Here is a 21,499-nt window from a genome sequence, read left to right as displayed (position 1 = left end):
ATTTATGAACGAATATTACCATTACAATTCATAATTGACTATCCATCATTGAGCTCCATTGGAAAAAATATGCAAAATCCCTTCATATTCACTCAAATTTAATGATTTGCTATTCTTTCACCACATCCGTAAGATTGCAGTTCAATACATTAAGAAAATACAAACAACCATGCGTTCACCATCATTTTACATGCAATTGAGTCATTTTAGACCACCATTCGGGCGTTTTGCCCCAGGCCTGTTTTTAAAACATTTTTTAAATGCGTTAGAAAGTAATGAAAACCTTATTGTTTTGAACAGGAGATCATTGTGAAATGTAGCTGGGTTTGTAAATTTTGCACCTATACGTTGAAATGGTTGGGTATTCTTGTTTATATGGGCGAAAACATCGAAAAAGCTTAAGGGGTGCATTTTGGACCGTTCTCCCCTACGGTTGATCAAGGCGACGATGGATCGGGTGATGTGCGTAGTTCAAGTTTCAGGGGCATTCTCGAGTCCCTTCGAAACGCGTAGAGGGTTACGGCAAGGTGATGGTCTTTCGTGTCTGCTATTTAACATCGCTTTGGAGGGAGTAATACGAATGGCAGGGATTGACACGAGTGGTACGATTTTCACGAAGTCCGTCCAGTTATTTGGTTTCGCCGACGACATTGATATCATGGCGCGTAACTTTGAGAGGATGGAGGAAGCCTGCATCAGACTGAAAAGCGAAGCTAAACGGATTGGACTAGTCATCAACACGTCGAAGACGAAGTACATGATAGGAAAAGGCTCAAGAGAGGTCAATGTGAGCCACCCACCACGAGTTTCTATCGGTAGTGACGAAATCGAGGTGGCTGAAGAATTCGTGTACTTGGGCTCACTGGTGACCGCCGATAACGATACCAGCAGAGAAATTCGGAGGCGTATAGTGGCTGGAAATCGTACGTACTTTGGACTCCGCAAGACGCTCCGATCGAATAGAGTTCGCCGCCGCACCAAACTGACTATCTACAAAACGCTTATAAGACCGGTAGTTCTCTACGGACACGAGACCTGGACGATGATCGTGGAGGACCAACGCGCACTGGGAGTTTTTGAAAGGAAAGTGTTGCGTACCATCTATGGTGGGGTGCAGATGACGGACGGTACGTGGAGGAGGCGAATGAACCACGAGTTGCATCAGCTGTTGGGAGAACCATCCATCGTTCACACCGCGAAAATCGGAAGACTGCAGTGGGCCGGGCACGTAGCCAGAATGTCGGACAGTAATCCGGTGAAAATGGTTCTCGACAACGATCCGACGGGAACAAGAAGGCGAGGTGCACAGCGGGCAATGTGGATCGATCAGGTGGAGGACGATTTGCGGACCCTCCGCAGACTGTGTGGTTGGCGAAGTGCAGCCATGGACCGAGCTGAACAAAGAAGTCTTTCATGTGCAGCACAGGCCACTCCGGCCTTAGTCTGATAATAAATAAATCATGTTGTATGTGCATCAGGAATTAGTATATCTAGAACTCGCACATCTTCGATGCATTAGGAGGATACAAAAAATGTGGACTTGCGAATATGTTATAAAAAAGTCGAGAAAAATTTGTAATGGTTTAGAATTATTCCAAAATATTCCTTTATTTTTTTTTATTTTTTTATTTCTTTATTGGTGATTTTTTTGAAATAGTTATGAAGTTCATCACTGAATATCCCTATAGATTCCTAAGAGTATTTGGGATATTCCGTAGCTCTGAAGGTACTGGAAATTCTTAAGATATATTAACCTCAGCGAAGCATCTGAACTGAACTGAAGGTTTTTCTAAGAGCATACAAGTTTAATCCAGAATTTCAAAACTCTCTTCATTATGCCTTCAATATAGATTCATAGATTTTCATAGAAAGAACTAAAAAGTCGTACTTTTTTCGGGTGTCATAGGACAAAATACTCAGAAGTACATATCCTCCAAAGTATCAAAAATCATGTCAAGAAACAAAATGTCCTAAGACATGATATTACGGAGTTTTGAAACGACCCGATCAACCAAGTCCTGAACGATGTATCCGTGTATCGCTAAGCATAGAAGCAGGTCCATTGAGCCGATGCGATTTCATTTCTTACTTTCACAAGCTACAACCTTTTATGAGTCGATGTTCTAAGATACGATATCGACTGACACGAAAACTCAGCCTAACAAATTTTAAAAAATTTCCATAACAATTAGGAAATTTCCAATAAAGAAATCATGGTATTAACAATAAAAAATATTAAATTTTCTACAAATAATGTCAAATTTCCATAAACAATTAAGAATTTTCCACAAAACAAAAATAAATTAGCACTTTGAAACCAAAAATTGCAAACATAAAAGAAGAATTTTCCATAAAGAAATCAAAATGTTCCACGGAAAAAATACAAACATTCCATAAATAAATCAAAATTAGAAAAAAATAATTACAAAATTTTCAACAAAATAAATATTTTTTAAGCCAAAAATTAAAACCTTTCCATGAAAAAATCAATAAAAAGCATTGAAAAACAAAAATTAATCTATTAAAGGATTTAAAAAAGCAATAAATTTAAGCATTTTTCCATAGATTACCCCTTCTTTAAAAGCGTTTGAAGTTCATGGAAAATTTTATCAATTTGGTTGCTTTTCTTTCTTATTTTCTTAATTTTTATTGCTCTTTATTGATGTATAAGAAACCCAGCATTGACCAGGTGTTGCAAATGTCACAATGAACTACAGGCATACCTCGATAGTGCGTACATTTTACCTCGATAGTACGCACAAAAAAAAATTTTTTTGTTCAATTTTCTGTACGATTTTATTAAAAATTTAAATATGCTTTGATCATGGCACATGCGGGGGTCCTTCATATGTTACGTAATAATTTCACAACAGCTTTTAATACCATCGTGAGCTTATAACGAATTTGGTAGCAAAGCTTCGAAAAAGCAGCGTGCCATAAATGTTTGCCAGTCTTACGTAGTACATTGACAACAATTGAAGGAACATCTGAAACAGCTGAGCGATGTGGAGCGCGTCCAAGCCCTATTGAAGCAGAATATCAGCAAGAGGGTGTGTGAATTCTTTTGTCTTGGACGCGTTCGCACATGCACTCGCGTGAGTATGTCATCGACATAAGAGTGTTATCAGCAATAATTGAAATTTTATGGGTATGATTTTCTTAGAAAGCTATTCACTTAATTAAACAATTATTATGTTTATAAATTATTTTATCTATCAAGGTAATTAGTTCCAGTTCTCGAGCATTGTCCATGTTTCATGTCCGTAGAGGACAACCGGTCTTATAAGCGTCTTGTACATGACACATTGCTTGTACATGACAATGCTCGAGGAGGACTTGCAAGCACTCGGAGTATTCGAGAGACGGGTGCTTAGGACCATCTTTGGCGGTGTGCAAGAAGACGGTGTGTGGCGGCGAAGAATGAACCAGCTCGCCCAACTCTACGGCGAACCCAGTATCCAGAAAGTAGCTAAAGCCGGAAGGGTACGATGGGCAGGACATGTTGCAAGAATGCCGGACAGCAACCCTGCGAAGATGGTGTTCGCTTCCGATCCGGTAGGTACGAGACGGTGTGGAGCGCAGCGAGCGAGATGGGCAGACCAGGTGCAAAACGACTTGGCGAGCGTGGGGCGTATCCGAGGATGGAGAGATGCGACCTCGAACCGTTCATTGTGGCGTCAAATTGTTGATTCAGTATTATCTGTTTAGATGTTAACTAAATAAATGAAAAAAATAGTTCCAGTTCTAGAACCCTTCCCCATGCATTAGTTCACCTGATATACCAGAAAATATTTCCCCGAGGAGTAAATTAATTCCATCATGGGAATGGTGATTAGACTGGCCCAGGAAACAAAAAGTTGTCTAATTCCACGGGGCACCCCCCAGGATTGTGTCTTTGGGTGAGAAAATCAATCTCTGAAAATTTCAGCTCAATCGCTTGTTGCATAAGCTGGCGCATTTGATTTGAAGTTTGTATGGGGATTTCAGCCAAAATGTATAGGAAAATACACCTCCGTCACTCATTCGATCTGGAAATTGGTTCTGATTGCTCGATTGACCTCAGAATTGCAAAAACGGCAGTTGGTATGCTACAGAACAATTTCACAGAACATTGTATGATGATTAAATGAACTAAAATGAGGAAAACTTTCGGTCGAAAATTTCTTCTGAGACGTTTTACTGAGATTTCCGAAGAAGTTTATCCTGGAACAGTAGTTTCTCCCATGGGATACCTTGTTAGTTTGGTCGAAAATTCCATACATGGTTTAACTTGATATTCTATCTAGACCTGTGCGCCGATTGAAATTTAATCGATGGTGAGGCGTGATAGATCATTTTCACCCAGTTTCAGAGGCGTGGTGGTGGTTAGCGGCGGCGTGAGTCAGCGTGAATCAATTTCGAGTATTACAAGTTTTTCGGAATTTATCTGGATGTTCCTCTAGGAAGTCCTCTAGTCCAGTCCAGTCCTCCAGTCCAAGTCTAGGAAGTTTCTCCGGGAATTCCTAGGGGAGTTTTTCCAGATATTTCTCTGAAAGTTCCTCCAGGAATTCCTCTGGAAGTTCCTTCAGAAATTCCTCCGGAAGATTCTTTAGGAATTTCTCCGCGAATTTTTATGAAATTCGTCCAAACTTCCATCTTAAATTATAGCCAAATATTTCTCCGTTAATCCATCCAAATATACCCTCTAAATTCCATTATTTTCTCGGTAATTTCTTTAGCTTAGGAATTCTCATAGAAATTTCCACAATCCCTATAACGGGTCGGCCAGTAGCGTCTCCGGTTTAGAATTGGGCGGCTTATGCGCCACTCCTGGTAGGAGACCGCCCAACGAGTTTTAGTTGCCCGGCTTGACACCTTCTTAGGGGAAGGGTCACTTTCCTTAAAGAGATAGCTGACTGGCTAACCTGCATACGTCCGTCGTATTTCTCGTTTCCGAGCGAACACAACTAATTCCAAAAGATTTCCTTAAATAAATTCTTCCGATATCCGGCCTGGAGACAAAGTCATTCAGGCGGGGGTTTTCCTCATCGGACCAACCCAAAAAGTTACCCGTTTCACCCCGTCCAAGATTGAAAAGCGATCAGAATCGGCTGACTACCCAGTAAATACATTCAAATATACGCTAATACACTACTCACGAACGCGAAACGACATAAATTCTTTACAGACACCAACTAAATACATTCAAATAGCAGATTTTGTACCGGTCTAACGCTTACGATCGAGATATTTCTTTCGGCTCTGATCCCTCCCATACATGAGGCTCCAATCAAGGTTTACATGGGTTTTATTGCATTTATCTTCCTTCCCTGCATTCGCCTAGGCCTAGAATTTCCCACTGTTTCCCTCTGAGCTATCTGTGTGTGCGTGCAATATTCCTCTCTACTTCATGCGTGTGCTCTCTTCCCTCTTCTCCTTTCGAGTTCTCTTCGCCGGCGGTATATATACGAATCTTCCTCCACAATCTGACTCCAACAATCTTCTCTGTACTCACTCTCACTTGTCACATGTGAGCATGCATGCGGTGAGCTTCACACGAGAGCCGTATCACTATACCGCCGGAAATAAGTATAAAGACAAGCATGATTTTCATACATTTTCATCATGATTGAGGATCGATATCTCGATTTGCAGCGATTCGATTTGGCTGAAATTTTACTAGGCACCTGTTTTTAACTTGAACTTTCGATCTTTGAGTAAATTGTATACATCTCTGTTGATTTTGACCTCAAAATCTGCACACTTCGAAAAAATCTTGCATTTTTACGTCATTTAGGACCGACATATGCAAGCGAAACAAATGACATAATATTACGTTCAATTTCAGTTTTACATTTGGTCGAATTACCTGAAGTCGTATTTTTACATGACGTCAAAATTTGTTTACAGTAAAATTACTGTTCCATTTCTTACGTGTAAAATTACTTTCAGACACATTTTTGATTTCTACACGTACATTGAAATAAGACATTCACAATTTACTGCAATAAAAAAAGTTGTGGCGAATAGTATTATTGTATACCTGATTTTCATGGTATGAAATTCAAAATACTTGTTTTTGTTTGATTTTCTCTCAATTTGACGTCAAGTTAAACAAAGTTGTAAATTTAATAAAAATATCTGTTTATTTTGCCTTTTTGTTATATTGAACTCATACCCTTTTGTTAGTTTTAATTTAATCTTATTTGAATTATTATTGAATAATCTTAATCATACAGACATTAATCTCACTTCATTGTGCGCAGTACTCCGAAATGGATTTAACTACATTTTTAACAACCCTTTGTTGTTGTCCCTTGCGCGTGGCATTCGATTTTGATCCTGTAGCCGGTACTCTTGTACGAATTCCAAGAACTTGGATATTTGGCGCATGTACATAAAGTTGTGTACATAATGTACGGAAATAAGATCCGACACTGCTGATAAAACATTATCTGTTCCTTCGGTCAGCCTCACTTGCTCAGCGAAAACATAATAAATCCGGTTACTATTTCCGCAATCTGAAATAAAAATATTGTTCGATTATAAACTCATCTCAACGAAATCGATTTGTTATTTGAAGCAACTAATATCCCAGTAAATATGCATTCACATTATACAATCGAAAACTGACTTATATGTGTAAGAAATGTTAACATTAGTGTATTCTTCACTGTATTAACCATATAGAGTAACCGTCCAAATAAGTCAACTGTACGACGTATTTGTAGGTTATTGACAGGTATTATGGACGAGGCCCAGTAGACCCAAAACCCAATGGTAGCATTTCTTATTATTATTGTCTTTATTTCAGAGGCTTTGAGCCCTAGGCTGGTTCACCTCTTAACGATAGCATTTCTCTTGTCATAAGACGAGTTAGTACTAACTTATTTAATTCCACCACTTGATTGTAACTTTACAGATACGTATTTCGACCTCAACAGCAATATGGTCTTCAGTATTTCGTACTTGACTCGAGTCGCAATTCGCGTCAAGCATAAGACACTGAATACTGCCTTACTGTTGAGGTCGGAATACGTATTTGTAAAGTTACAATCAAATGGTGGAATTAAATGGGTTAGTACTAACTCGTCTTATGACAAGAGAAATGATATCATCAGCTTTTGGGTCTAATGGTTGCTAAGTTGACGTAATGTTTAGAAAATTCAAAATAGAGGGATTTTACTAGACTATAAAATCGTTTTACTCCATGTAAAATCAAAGAGCAGATTTTTTTTGGACTGCGTGTCCCTAGTCAATCAGTAAAAGTATGACTTACCTATGCTGACAAGTACCGGTCCAGAACAATCTGTGAAAATAGCGTCGATCTTCGTTCCCATCTGTAAATCATTTAACGTTTCTTAGTAACCTTCAATTAGACAACTGAGTAGAATAAATAATCTTACCTCTTTTTCAATAATAACGTCGTCAATCTTCTCTCCCAACAAGCCGCACAAGAACCTTAGTATATCGATATCTGTGGCTGTGGCTGTATCCAAGTGACAGGTTTTATGCTTCATCTTCGAATAATCGATTAGCTTAGATCGTTTTGCCGTGAAATATTGTTCCATTGACCTAGCGGATACGCCAGTAGCGCTTTCAAAGTGATAATCTATTAACAGCTTTCTTCGCAGAACAGGAAAGGCTACCAGTATGTCCTTCAGTGGTTTATCCTCGTCAAAGCGGAATCTTACATATGACTGGGAGTCTTGTAGAAATTGTTCCGTCAATAAATCAGGTTCATCACGCACCAGTGTTGAGAAGATAACTTTAGTGCATTCTTTACTGGATTTTTCCCAATACTGCTTATTAGTTCCAGCCCGCACGTTACGAGTTTGCCGAACTTCAGATTTGGTTGGAGCCGGTTTGTCATTCTTGAACCGATTAAGGTAAGAGTTCCGGTTCAACATTTTGTGTTTTATCCAAACGAAGCCTGTTCCCGTATCGTACCCATCATCATCCAAAAATTTAGACACGGATACTTGCCAAGAATATCTTTTGCAACTTTCTCCATGATACTTGCTTGTATTTCATAATCGATGGCACGTAGTTGATCTACTACGGAATTCGTTAGACCGCTCCAATCAGCTTTTGTAAGTTGCAGTGCACGAGGTGCACATTTGCCAGGGTTAGCATTACGAAAAGTTTGTAACTCCTGTAGATTACGAAGAATGTTGTCACTTATCTTACTCCAGTTTATTTGGAAGCTCCGGAACTTCAGCTCACTTGATGCAAACTTCTTAGTGCTTCTCATAACTGTCACGCTCTCTGGACCTCTCTTTTAGGGACAATGTTTGGACTGCAATTCTCTACATCCTCCGCAGATATTTGAATATTTTGTTCTTCATGTACATTTTGATCAGGTTCAACGTCGATCGAATTCGACTGATTTATTTCTTCTTCGTCTGATTCTGTGATAGAATCACCACCAGATACATTCATAATGCACAACGGAAGGGTTCTTGATGGTCCTGGAAGTTGATCACAAGTGTTGTTTGGAAACGGAATAATCGATATGGTGCCCGTAGCTGATTCAGTTTGTTGGTAAACCAAAGAAGAGCTGACTTCTGGTTGCGTTTGATGATAAATCATCAAAGGGTTGGCGGCCGGCTGTGTTTGTTCGACAACATCCGGTGGACTGGCATCGATGATTAGAGGTTGATGATTAGCCAACATATGCTGTGTGATAGGTTTTAATTCCTCGACCATACCTGAAAATATAATTAAATTATTTGTTTAACCTTATACAGTTCTATAGAAAAAACTATCAGAAAGTGAATAGTATTTAAACAACAATTTCATATTACTATAAACAATCAATTATATTTTGATTTTGGAATTGTTGTTGCGCTTCACACAATGTGCAGCCAACAGGATTTGTTTAGAATCATGTGTTGTCTTTACTTTTAAGGATGTAATTGAGACAATGACCCACATTTGGACCATCGTAGCCAGCGGGTGGTCCTCAAGATTCGGAACAATCGTGAAAATCATTAGTTCTTAAATTTTATCACAGGGCACCAGGATTTCTTAGAAACATTTGTAATCATACTCTGAGTATGAAGTTGATTTTGTGACCACTACATGTACTGATGCGACCGTATGATTCTCTGGAAGGTTTTGAACATCTTCTCTAGGGACCTTCATTGAAATGTTCAAATAAGTGTATACAAGAGATGTCCATAATAACTGGGATTTGCAAATTTTGGGTATAATTAGATGTGTTATATATATATGTCAATTATTATCCGATTTTAACAATTCAGTGATGCCTGAACTAGAAATTTAATGTAGTTTTACGATATACGATATGTTCATGGAAGCCATCGGATACCAGAGATATTCCAGGCTTTTCGAAGGTATCACGCTTTTGTTGTGGCAAAAATCCGAATAATATTAGTAACCACAAATGAAGTAGGGCTCTTTCTGATTGGAACCACATGTTGGGATTTGAATCGGACCAGAATCAAGTGAGATATGGCCAATTGTTGATTGGCACGGCAAATGCTGGGTAAAGCATACCATTGGTACTTCGCGTATCTGAAGGAATAAAATAGACCCCCTCTTGCGGTCCTTAGCCTCTTACCCAGAAACTCCTATCCCTATCCTATCCCTCCTATCCCTGACAGAGAAGGGGGGGTTTGCTCCTCTCCGGAGGTGCAAATCTTACTGAGCGTCTGTTCTCCATGTCAAGATCGGCTCACAACAGCGTCTATTCTCCATGTTAGGGGCGGCTGATCATCGTCCGAGTGCCAGCGAGGGACTCTAAGTGAAACTGTGCACCATGGTCCACCGGGAATAAGGAGGAATGATCCTCCGGAAATTTAGGGGGTTTGGTGTCAGGCCCTGCAAGCCAGCCTTTAAAAAAACATACGCAACGAACAATAATGCAAGAGAGTACGGAACGGGACCATCGTCGAAGACCACTGCAACGAAAAGGAACTAGCGATTGGAAACTCGGTTCGTGGAACTGCAAATTTCTCAGCTTAATCGGGAGCACACACATACTCGCCGATGTGCTCAAAGAATGTGGATTCGGCATCGTAGCGCTGCAGGAGGTTTGTTCGAAGGGATCAATGGTGCGAACGTTTAGAGGTAATCATACCATCTACCAGAGCTGCGGCAACACACACGAGCTAGGAACAGCTTTGTGATGGGCGATATGCAAAGGCGCGTAATCGGGTGGTGGCCGATCAATGAAAGAATGTGCAGGTTGAGGATCAAAGGCCGGTTCTTCAACTTCAGCATAATTAACGTGCATAACCCACACTCTGGAAGCACTGATGATGATAAGGACGCATTCTACGCGCAGCTGGAACGTGAGTACGACAGCTGCCCAAGCCACGACGTCAAAATCATCATAGGAGATTTGAACGCTCAGGTTGGCCAAGAGGAGTTTAGACCGACTATTAGAAAGTTCAGCGCTCACCGGCTGACGAACGAAAATGGCCTACGACTAATTGATTTCGCTGCCTCCAAGAATATGGCCATTCGCAGCACCTACGTCCAACACAGCCTTCCATATCGGTACACCTGGAGATCACCACTGCAGACAGAATCACAAATCGACCACGTTCTGATTGATGGACGGCACTTCTCCGACATTATCGACGTCAGGACATATCGTGGCGCTAACATCGACTATGACCAGTATCTGGTGATGGTTAAACTGCGCCCAAAACCAGAGATTGAATCGTAAAGAGAAAGAACAAGTCTCTCACTTATCATCTCTGTATACATATACGATATGTAGCATACCGCGAGAGATTTTTTTCGCAAGCTGTCATGATAGAGAACTGATTCGGGAGGCTATACCCCATGATAAATTTCTTTTAGAAAGCTCCAAATGCGGGGAGCACTGGGTCTGATGATGCATTTCAACTTGTTCTACAAAGCTGTGCAGTAACCAACACGAAAGGAGCGAAAACAAAGCGAGAATCACCATTTTTCTGTGGGGCCTTCCTATCCAATTCTGTTTTTTCGCACTTGTATACAAGTTTGATACATTTGTTATCATGGCTTGTTATGATTCGGAACAGTTTTTGCCTCTCTTTTATCGTTGTTCGTTATCTGTTGAGAGCGATTTCTGCAAACCCTGCCCAAAACTATCTGTCATCAACAATGTTCGGTACCGACGACCGCCGCGGTACGACCTAGAGCGACTGAAGCAACCTGATGTCGCCACTGCATACGCGCAGCATCTCGAGGCAGCGTTGCCGGAAGAGGGTGAGCTCATGGGGACCCTCTTGAGGATTGCTACAATTTCGGTCCAAGTCAAAGTCAAAGCAGCCATTATCAACGCAGTGAAGAACAACGTCGGGTATATGGGACGAAGTCGACGGAAGGATTGGTTCGACGAAGAGTGCAGACAGATTCTGGAGGAGAAGGACGCAGCGCGGGCGGTCGCGCTGCAGCAATGCACCCGGCAGAACGTGGAACGTTATAGACGGAAGCGGAGATAGCAGACCGCCTTTTTCAGGAGAAGAAACGTCGCCTGGAAGAAGCGGGTTGCGAGGAGATGGAACAGCTGTGCCGTTCTCAAGAAAAACGCAAGTTCTACCAGAAGCTCAACGCATCCCGCAAAGACTTCGTGCCGCGAGCCGAAATGTGCCGGGATAAGGATGGGAGCATCTTGACAGCACTACGAGGAACATTTGAATGGCGCTGAGAGTACAGGCAGTGAAAGTCAAGGCAGTGGAGGAGATGACTACGTCAGTTCAGCGGACGATGGAAGCCGACCAGACCCCACCTTGAGGGAAGTTAAGGATGCCATCCAACAGCTAAAGACCAATAAAGCAGCTGGTAAGGATGGTATCGAAGCTGAGCTCATCAAGATGGGCCCGGAAAAGCCAGCCACTTGCCTGCACAAATTGATAGTCAGAACCTGGGAATCTGACAGCTACCGGAGGAGTGGAAGGAAGGGGTTATATGCCCCATGGTGTCAGGCCATTAGGCCGAAGGCCATTTGGCCGAAGGTCATTAGGCCGAATGGTCATTAGGCCGAACGGTCATTAGGCCGAATGGCAATGAGGCCGAATTAGCAAAAAGAATCCTTATCCTTCTTTTTCCTTTTTTTCTTTTTCGATCTTCCTTCTTGTTCATTCCTATTTCCTTCTTCTATGCTATTTATTCCTTCTCCCTTTTTTCTTCTTCTTTCAGCATTCCTCTTCTTTCTTTCTTTTATCTTCTTCCTTGGTTCTTCCTTCTTCCTCCTTTTTGTCTTCTTTTCTCCACCATTCTTCTTTCTACTTTGTTGTTTCCTTCTTCTTTCTTCTTTCTGCCTTCTTCTTTATTTCTTCTATCCTTATTTTTTTCATTCTTCTTTCTTTTTCTTTCTTTCTTTTTGCTTCCTGTTTTCTTCTTCCTTCTTCCTTTTCTCTTTTTCCTTCTCAATTATTCCTTCTTTCTTCTTCATTTTTCCTTCTTCGCTTTTTTTTCCCTTGTAACTTCTTTCTTCTTCTTCATTCCATCTTCCTTCATTCTTCTTCCTTCTTCTTTCTACCTTCTTCCTTCCACTTCTTCCTCCTTCCTTCTTCTTTATTCCTTCTTCCTTCTTCATTCTTCCTTCTTCCTTCTTCCTTCTTCCTTCTTCCTTCTTCCTTCTTCCTTCTTCCTTCTTCTTTCTTCCTTCTTCCTTCTTTCTTCTTCCTTCTTCTTTCTTCCTTCTTCCTTCTTTCTTCTTTCTTCTTCCTTCTTCCTTCTTCCTTCTTCCTTCTTCAATTTTCTTTTTCCTTTTCCCCTTCTTTCTTCTTCCTTCTTTCTTTCTTCTTCCTTCTTCCTTCTTCCTTTTTCCTACTTCCGTCTTCCTTCTTTGTTCTTCCTTATTCCTCCTTTCTTCTTCTTTTCCTTTTTCCTTCTTTCATGATCTTTTTCCTTCTTGCTTCTTCCTATCTCATTCTTTCTTCTTCCTTCTTCCTTTTCTCTTTCTTTTTTCTTCCTTCTTCCTTTTCCTTCTTCCTTCTTCCTTCTTCGTTCTTCCTTCTTCCTTCCTCCTTATTCCTTCTTCCTTTTTCTTCCCTTTTCTTTCCACCTTCTTTCATCTCTCTTCTTCTTTCTTCTTTCTTCTTTCTTATTCTTTCTTCTTCCTTCTTCTTTCTTCCATCTTCTTACTTCTTTCTTCCGTTTTCTTCCTTCTTCTTACTTCTTTCTTCCGTTTTCTTCCTTCTTCTTACTTCTTTCTTCCGTTTTCTTCCTTCTTTCTCCTTTCTTCCTTCTTTCTCATTCTGCCTTTCTTCTTCCATCTTCCTTCTTCCTCACTTAGCACAACTCGTTTCTCACTCCCCAGTTCTTATTCGGCCTAATGGCCATTCGGCCTAATGACCGTTCGGCCTAATGACCATTCGGCCTAATGACCTTCGGCCTAACGGCCTTCGGCCTAATGACCCAGCATCATGCCCCATCTACAAGAAAGGCGACAAGCTGGAGTCTGAGAACTTTAGAGCGATCACCATCCTTAATACCGCCTACAAAGTTATATCCCAGATCATCTTCCGTCGTCTGTCACCTTTAGTGAATGAGTTCGTGGATGGTGGATGGTGTGCAAAACTGTGTGAAGATTTCGGGCGAACACTCCATTTCGTTCGAATCGCGCCGGGGACTAAGACAAGGTGATGGACTTTCATGCCTATTGTTCAACATTGCGCTGGAAGGTGTCATGCGGAGAGCCGGGTGTAACAGCCGAGGTACGATTTTCAACAGATCCAGTCAATTTATTTGTTTCGCGGATGACATGGACATTGTCGGCCGAACATTTGCAAAGGTGGCAGAACTGTACACCCTCCTGAAACGTGAAGCAACAAAAGTTGGACTGGTGGTGAATGCGTCAAAGACAAAGTACATGCTTGTGGGCGGAACCGAGCGCGACAGGGCCCACCTGGGAAGCAGTGTTACTATAGACGGAGATACCTTCGAGGTGGTCGAGGAATTCGTCTACCTCGGATCCTTGCTAACGGCTGATAACAATGTCTGTCGTGAAATACGAAGGCGCATCATCTGTGGAAGTCGGGCCTACTACGGGCTCCAGAAGAAACTACGGTCAAAACAGATTCGTCACCGCACCAAATGTGTCGCTAATAAGACCGGTTGTCCTCTACGGACATGGAACATGGACAATGCTCGAGGTGGACTTGCAAGCACTCGGAGTATTCGAGATACGGGTGCTTAGGACCATCTTTGGCGATGTGCAAGAAGACGGTGTGTGGCGGTGAAGAGTGAACCACGTGCTCGCCCAACTCTACGGCGAACCCAGTATCCAGAAGGTAGCTAAAGCCGGAAGGGTACGATGGGCAGGACATGATGCAAGAATGTCGAACAGCAAACCTGCAAAGATGGTGTTCGCTTCCGATCCGGCAGGTACGAGACGGCGTGGAGCGCAGCGATCGAGATGGGCAGGCCAGGTGCAAAACGACTTGGCGAGCGTGGGGCGCATTCGAGGATGGAGAGATGCGGCCTCGAACCGTGTATTGTGGCGTCAAATTGTTGATTCAGTGTTATCTGTTTAGATGTAGACTAAATAAATGAAAATGAATGGCCAATTGTTCAGAATCGGTTCCAATCGATAGTTTTAAAAAGAGTCAGGCCACAAATTCATCACATTTCAGTTTTAGCACCAAAACAAGTCATTCGACCACTCGTTTTTCATGTTTTATGATCAGGAAACGAGGTATGGATTTTATATGGACTATTGACCACTCTGACCGCCTACGAGACTTACGTATTGCCCCAAAGGCAGCCCCAAAGGCAGCCCCAAGCTGTAGAAAAGGGCATTTCAGTTTTAGCAGTCATTCGTCATTTGACCGCTCTTTTTTCATGGTTTTCGTTCAGGAAGCGAGGCATGAATATAAAATGGGCTATTCTTCGGCTCTGACCACTCCCGGAACTTTTTTTTTTCCTGTTCGGGTGTGCCACTGCGATCAGATATTAAATCTATTGTAGCGTTACCCAAATCCTTAGTATTTAATTGCATGTGCATTACTATTGATAAGGAATGGGAGGTGACCTTAAGGTCATCTTTCTAAAAAACTTCAGTATAAACTCCCTAGTAATAAACAATGAAGACTGGATGGAGAAAAAGTACAATTTCAATAGACTGTTCAAAGTAATTGATCTTGGACGCAATACATGTTAAGAAAATTATTTTGAGCTTTTTAGTGGAATGTCTTCACTTGTCATAAGACGAGTTTGTACAATCCCATTGAATTCCACCACTTAATTGTATCTTGACAGATACGTATTTATGTCGACCTCAACAGTAAGGCCGTCTTCAGTGTCTCGTGCTTGACTCGACTCGACTCGACGCGCAATACATGGTTGAATGGAGGGCCAATCAGGATCAATCACGTTTTATACTGACGGTTCAAAATTGAACAACCAAGTGGGAGCAGGAGTTACTGGCCCTGGGATAGACATATTGATTCCCGCAGTTGGTCAAAACGAGTGGTCGAATGACTTGTTTTGGTGCTAAAACTGAAATGTAATGAATTCGTGGCCTGACTCTTCTTAAAACTGTCGATTGGAACCGATTCTAAACAAATGGCCATATCTTACTATATCCTACTTTATTTGTGGTTACTAATATTATTCGGATTTTAGCCACAACTTAGTCTAATACTTATCACAAATTTACAATTTTGAACCGACCTTCAAAAAGCCCGGAATATCTCTAGTATCCAATGGTCTCCATTAACATATCGTGAAACTACATTAAATTTCTAGTTTAGGCATCCCTGAATTGTCAAAATCGGATAATAATTGACATAGATGCAACACATCTAATAATACCCAAAAAATGTCAATCCCAGTTATTTTGTAAATCCCATGTACAGTGTGCTGCATTTGAAATTTAGGACATTAATTCGACGCTTCGCAATGCAACTTATGAAGTGATCGATTCCATCGGTGTTTCGAGTCTTCTAGAAAACCACCTTGCAACAACAATAGTTCATGTATATATCTGACAACAATAATTTCATACACAGACTGCTAGAACAAGATGTCGTACCACTAATGATATTCTCAAAAAGTCTACTGTGAAATTCACAACCATAACTACGCCTGTTCCGGATCTTCCTGGCGATCACACGACGGCCAAGATGGGTTATTTATTCATCGTTAATTCTTTACTCAGAGTATGACCTCAAATGGTTTAGACAAATACCGGAGTTCAACTGTGGAATTCGCGAATTGACCATTTTCACCTCAATTCGTAGAGTTGAGTAGATTGGTATATTACTATGGGTCTTCAGGTGTCCTCTGGTTGATCAGAAGACTTACATTAGCATTATTTCCATTTTTCGTTCAAACTGTAAGTTTTTGTAAGCATTGAAGTGATGTGAAGTATGAGACACATTTGATTATGTAGAGTATAGAGAGCACCTGGTTAAAATACACAAAGTGTACATTGTAGTTGAAGGGTCATGACAAAGAAGTGCTACTTCTATATAGTGCTGCCCTAACGGTTATTCAAATCATCATTAATATAAAATCATTTTGGGGTATTACAACTAGAACAAAGTATCAGATACAACTTGTACGAGAAATACCAGCACAGTGGAACTGACATTGTTGAATGACATAGGACCATTTGCTTATCATGGACTCCGCACTGTTTGAATAATTGGTAATTGATAATTGATGGTGCTAGTTAATTAGTCATGTGTCCGATTAAAAAACCCTGATGTATCTAGTTAGTCGTATTTTGACCAAAATTTTTCAACCCGATCAGGTCAATTTTTAATTGCAAGCAGGAATTCCCGTCAAAAGTTTTAGAAGTTTGCTTAAAAAATGTAGGACACAGGTAACCTCAGCTCGACGAGCTGAGTCGAGTGGTACATAACAGTAATGTCTAATGAACAGCTCGAGATTATTCTCATCCTGCTTATGCCCATTTGTTGACAAAAAAGGAACGAGCAGGACGGGAGAAACTTTGAGTACTTCAAGCTGCTCATGAACAGCACTAGTGTCTCTGGTCCTTACACCAAAAGTTAATTGTTAAATGTACGACAAAGGCACAACTATTAATCACCAGCGCAAGTCACTTAAAGAGGATGAGACTTCAAATACCTTTTCTTTGATTAATATTTAAATTTTCTTACATGGGATTTGCTTGCTGAATAATGCTGCCAATGTAGTACTACCGAACTGCATAAGTACCATTAATGAAATTCCCTGGTTTGTCGTATAGCCATATATTCGAAGAAATCCAAAACGACGACATCCCATTTTCGTGCTGCTTCACGTATCGATTGATGTATTTTTTATGTATTGATATTTCAATTTCACAACATAATTGGGAATCAAAATTATAGTAGTTTAATTAAATTAATATTGGACATGTTTTGAAACAAGATTTTGCTACGAATCTATCAGTCTTTGTTTTTATGTCGTGACATTCGTATACTAAAGGCCTTTTCACTTGACACCTTCGACGCCTTCAACTGTTTACGTACACGCTACCTTAAATCAACCCAAATTCTCTCACACTCCTGCCAAAAGGGACCCAAAATGATGAAAAAACCGTGGTTACTCACTTTTTGGTGATGACTCATCCAATTGAGTTCTCTAAGACCAGAATGATCAGCACAAATATCACTGTGTGTGTGTGTGTGTGTGTGTGTGTGTGTGTGTGTGTGTGTGTGTGTGTGTGTGTGTGTGTGTGTGTGTGTGTGTGTGTGTGTGTGTGTGTGTGTGTGTGTGTGTGTGTGTGTGTGTGTGTGTGTGTGTGTGTGTGTGTGTGTGTGTGTGTGTGTGTGTGTGTGTGTGTGTGTGTGTGTGTGTGTGTGTGTGTGTGTGTGTGTGTGTGTGTGTGTGTGTGTGTGTGTGTGTGTGTGTGTGTGTGTGTGTGTTTTTTTGTTCCTAAGCAATGGAGGGGAAATCTGCTCAACAGACATCATGGGTTGTCCAGGAAGTGCGCGCGTGTGTGTGTGCATGTGTGTGTGCGTGTGTGTTTGTGTAGCCTTTGTACAACTTTGTACAACGTTGTACAACATTAACTTCGTCCGCAGGCTTATTGGTCCGATATGGGGATCCTATACCAAGAGATGGGCGAATTCTTTTCCAGACCAGAGTGTATGTAATTAAGAGTGGCGACATGTGCCGCATTTGACAGGTCTCCTGCTCGTTTGAAACACGATTTTGTATGGGAATGACAGATGAATTCTATTCCAATTCTGACAGTGTCGCCACTCTTATTTACATTCACTCTGTTCCAGACGATGTAGCAAGACTGCTACTTTTGTAAACAAATCGACACAGTTTTTTCATAAGGGCCAATGTCGCAATGAGCTCGAGTGGAGAAAAATAGGTTCGAATTTTCCTTGACATGTTTTCAATTATATTTCAAAAAGTAAATGTTATTTTGAATGTTAATTTATTTTAAAACAGATCCAAATCTAATCGTTGAAGCAAATACAAATTAAATTTACTTCAGATTGATTTTGATTTGAAAATATGATTAAAGAACTAGTAATCTTTTTTTGCGTCACGACTAAATTGATTAATGGTTTAAAATGTGCATGTAAACAGCGTATTTGATAAAAGAAAAATAGAAATATTATTCAAACCGTATGAGTTATTAGCAAACAAAAACAATAGTGTCAAACTAGGATAGTTTCTCCGTCGAATGAAACTAGTTGCACTCGAATCAGTCAAGTCCTTCCACAGTGAACGTTTGCTAATTGGATTTTTTTCTAGTTGGGATGCTTTTTAGTTGGGGGTTCGCTAACCTGGGCGAAACCCAATTAAAAAGCAGCTAAACGTCAGAATGTGATGTCAAAAACACGTTGACGTTTCGTTGCCGTGTTCGGCGGGATCGATATTTTCTGGCGCGTAAAATTTTCCTTTGTTCAATGCAAAAAGTAAACAACATTGACGCTTGTCAAAACGTCCCAATTAGCGAACCGCATTCGCTAGTTGGGGTGAGGTCGTGCCCCAATTAGCGAACGATCACTGTATATGAAACGAGTTTAACAAAAAAAATTCCCGGGGCTACACACACACACAGACAGACATGTGATCAGTTCTTCGAGCTGAGTCGATTGGTACACTACTAAAAATCCACACATATTTATTGGCAAAAATCCATAGATTTAACTTATGATGTATATCAGCGCACACATAACCATTCTCCACGCGAACTACTTATAAAATATACATCCAAATAAACTTTATGTGTGGTCTCGAATTAGCAATTATTTAATTTATGTGTGGTTCTATATCAATTATATTAGGGTGGAGCTATTGCAAAAATGTATAACGGCGACACATATATCTTATATAGATATTTTTGGCAGTGTATATGAGACTCCGAGCCTCCTATCAAAATTTGGCCTTTGGAGTGAAATTATAGCCTTCTGGTACAACTTTGTTGTACGAGGCAACAAAAATCTAACGGTGATGTAATATCTCCCTTCTGCATTTTTACGTTTTTACTGTAAAAAAACAACATTATGTGCCATTTTAATATGCTACATATAGAACATTTCCAGGAGGTTCGATTCATGGCATAAACTCGATTTGTTTACATTTGCGACTTCGTCCCTAATGAAACAACTATGTCGAAATGCTGCTAGCATTTGCAGGTCATTCAATAATTGCTTTCAATGTTTTTTGGCATGTTACATCCCCTTCAACCCTCTTGTCACGATCTATCACAAATCTCGCTTAACTTTTCAAAAGGACCTAAGTAACATTTTTTTCATGAATTAATTTGAATAGCGCAATCAACAGAACAATATGAAAGCTATTGATTGCAGTATTAAAATTAATTCATCAAAAAATGTTACTTAGGTCCTTTTGAAAAGTTAAGCGAGAAATCAGTGCAAAACTTTGGAGTTTGTATTTATATGACTTAGGCTGTGAACCATTCCACTTTTAGTTAAAATTTAACAATTCGATGGTTATTTTCCAATCGAGGTTACCATTTTACCCCGAAGCCGACCCATTTGAGTTTTGTCAGATTGGTAGTTATTTGGAACAAAATGGTTTTGGCGCCAATTTTCTCGCGAACAAAGTTTAACTATCGAACTGTCAAATCTAATCATGCTTCGGAGCACGGGTATCTTTAACAAAGAAGAAATAACCATCGAGCTGTCAAATTTTAACTAAAAGTTAAACGAATTAGTGGATTGGTTCACAGCCTTAGCATTTGATGACAATTTGGAATATGTTTATCCATCCAAAACATATTTTTAAATTTAATAACGTCTGAGAAAAGTATTCGCCTATCTTTCAATATAGGAACCCTATATTATGGGGCTGTTGGCATCCAAGGGAAATATTCGGCGAGTTTACCACTAGTGCATGTGCGGAGGCCGATATATTTACAACCCTTTAAGAGTAAAATCAGCAGTGATTCAAATCGTTCGGGGCTGTCAGTTTGAATATGAATCTGAAACATTGAATTTCCCAGCAGCTGTTCTAGATTCAGTTTTTATACCAGTCAACTGTCAAAAAAATAAAACTGGTATAACGCTCCGTTCTATTTTCTGCAGATTTGAACCACGATTGAATCACGAGATTCAAATATTTTTCAATTGTTTTGGTGTATGGATGCGTCATTTTATCTACGGATCAATCCACTTTGCAATTCCGGCGCCTTTCTTGACAGTAACATAATGGTTTCAATTAATTGAAAATTTGAAAAACATGAATAGAACACTGCTGGGGAAACCAGCGAGTTTGTTCTATTTTGCTCCAGATGCAAACTAGAATAGTGGTCGAAAATTTAGAATCAAACTGAATCACTCCTGATTTCACCCTAATGTTGTGAAAAGAAAAAGTATGAAAGGCCTTATCAATTGTCATTCTTATTTACTGCAGTATACATATATAAGTCACGGTGTACGGTAATCATAGCACGTTATTACCTACTATTAATATTCGGATATAAGTATGCATATCAACAGCTATGTTCGTGGCGTTAATATTTGTGGCAAGAAGTCACATCAATGTTTTGGATCATAGATCCTGATGGAGGGGTTGCCTGGAAAAAGCTAGAATGTTTCATCGAATTGCAAGTGCATCGCACCGATACTCTTGATAGTAGTGATGCGTCACATATTTGTTAATATATATAGTAAGTCCTTCGAGTGTTGAAAACAATGTTTTGCTCATAAACAGTACCTACATTGCTTCCATGCGAATATATTATCAACAAGTGTCATCCATGCATCATTGTCGATGTTGAACAAATTCATCAATTTTTGGTATGTTCCACCGACTACGTCCAATAAATATTTGAAAAATTGCTAAATTGGTTGAAAAATGAAATCCACGGTGGTATACCTCAAAATAGCCAACCACACCGAAATGCAGGGCTAGTAGCTAAATGTGTAAAATAGTTTTTGATCATTAGGATGGGATCACAAAAATATATTCTAATTTCACAACTTCTATGCTAATTTGATTCACTAGTAAATAATAATATAAATATGAATAGATAAAAAAAATTACTTACTATCAGATTGCACGCTGCACACATCGTTCGTGGGGAAATGGGTATCCCCAGGTCCACATTTCATCC

The 21,499-nt window shown here is 40.2% G+C and overlaps 1 pseudogene; it reads right to left on the bottom strand.

Moving 5' to 3' along the window:
- Positions 1-6,099: 6,099 nt before the first annotated feature.
- On the bottom strand, positions 6,100-17,421 carry LOC134209647 (uncharacterized; annotated as a pseudogene).
- Between the last annotated feature and the right edge of the window lie 4,078 nt (positions 17,422-21,499).

Source organism: Armigeres subalbatus, chromosome 1 (assembly GCF_024139115.2).
Source record: "Armigeres subalbatus isolate Guangzhou_Male chromosome 1, GZ_Asu_2, whole genome shotgun sequence".
Taxonomy (NCBI): Eukaryota; Metazoa; Arthropoda; class Insecta; order Diptera; family Culicidae; genus Armigeres; species Armigeres subalbatus.
The sequence above is the reverse complement of the archived record's forward strand: the minus strand, read 5'-3'. Positions and strand labels throughout refer to the sequence as shown.